Source organism: Arvicola amphibius, chromosome 9 (genome assembly GCF_903992535.2).
Source record: "Arvicola amphibius chromosome 9, mArvAmp1.2, whole genome shotgun sequence".
Lineage (NCBI taxonomy): Eukaryota > Metazoa > Chordata > Mammalia > Rodentia > Cricetidae > Arvicola > Arvicola amphibius.
Window position 1 is genome coordinate 31,540,712 of NC_052055.2, and position 1,283 is coordinate 31,541,994.

Consider the following 1,283-nt stretch of genomic DNA (forward strand, 5'->3'; position numbering starts at 1 on the left):
GGTATATCACCCAATCATCACTAGAAGGATGTAAAGACATTGGGCACCCCCTTCAGGTCAGAGAGGACCCCTGAGGTTGCATTTGCTGTTTTAAGAAGCCTGTTCTACCTTCAGGAAAGATGCGTCAGGGAAGACTGCCTCTTTGCAGCCATGTGGCAGATCACATGCAGTTTATTATCCAAGTCTGAAAAAGTATGTATAGAGGTAATGATACATCACAGAGAAAGAAACAACTAAAATTAACAGAAATTTACCCTTTTGGCTCCCTGAGCAGCACCATGGTGGTCGGCAAGAACAAGCAGCTGATGAAAGGCGGCAAGAAGGGAGCCAAGAAGAAAGTGGCTGATCCATTTTCAAAGAAAGACTGGTATGATGTGAAAGCCCCGGCCATGTTCAATATTAGAAACATTGGAAGGACACTAGTCACGAGGACTCAAGGAACCAAAATTGCATCCGATGGCCTCAAGGGTCATGTGTTTGAAGTGAGCCTTGCTGATCTCCAAAAACGATGAAGTTGCATTTAGAAAATTCAAGCTGATCACTGAGGATGTTCAGGGCAAAAACTGTCTGACTAACTTCCACGGCGTGGATCTTACCCCGGGACAAAATGTGTTCCATGGTCAAAAAGTGGCAGACCATGATTGAAGCTCACGCTGACGTCAAGACAACCGATGGTTATTTGCTCCGCCTCTTCTGTGTTGGTTTCACTAAAAAAAACCACAACAATCAGATCTGCAAGCCCTCGTATGCACAGCACCAGCAGGTCCGCCAGATCCAGAAGAAGATGGAGATCATGACCCGAGAGGTGCAGGCAAATGACTTGAAGGAAGTGGTTAATAAACTGATTCCAGACGGCATCGGGAAAGATATAGGAAAGGCTTGCCAGTCCATTTATCCTCTTCATGATGTCTTCGTTAGAAAAGTAAAAATGCTGAAGAATCCCAAGTTTGAATTGGGAAAACTCATGGAGCGCCATGGTGAAGGTGGTAGTTCTGGAAAAACTACTGGGGATGAGACAGGTGCTACGGTTGAACGAGCTGATGGATATGGACCACCAGTCCAAGAGTCTGTGTGAAATGCAGATTTTTAATAGTGGCAAATAAAGTCTTATTTGTGATTTAAAAAAAAGAGAAACTAAACCATTTAAAATGCTCAACACAACCCCGATTAAATGATACCTTCTCACTAAATCTTATTAGCTGTATGATTTTCATTATATCTGCTGAGATCCTTGTGATTGAAACTGTTGGCAAATTGGATACAAAGTAGGCCGAGCCTTGAGA

The 1,283-nt window shown here is 43.4% G+C and overlaps 1 pseudogene; it reads left to right on the forward strand.

Annotated features, from left to right (window-relative positions):
• Positions 1–278: 278 nt before the first annotated feature.
• On the forward strand, positions 279–1,075 carry LOC119823552 (annotated as a pseudogene).
• Positions 1,076–1,283: the final 208 nt, after the last annotated feature.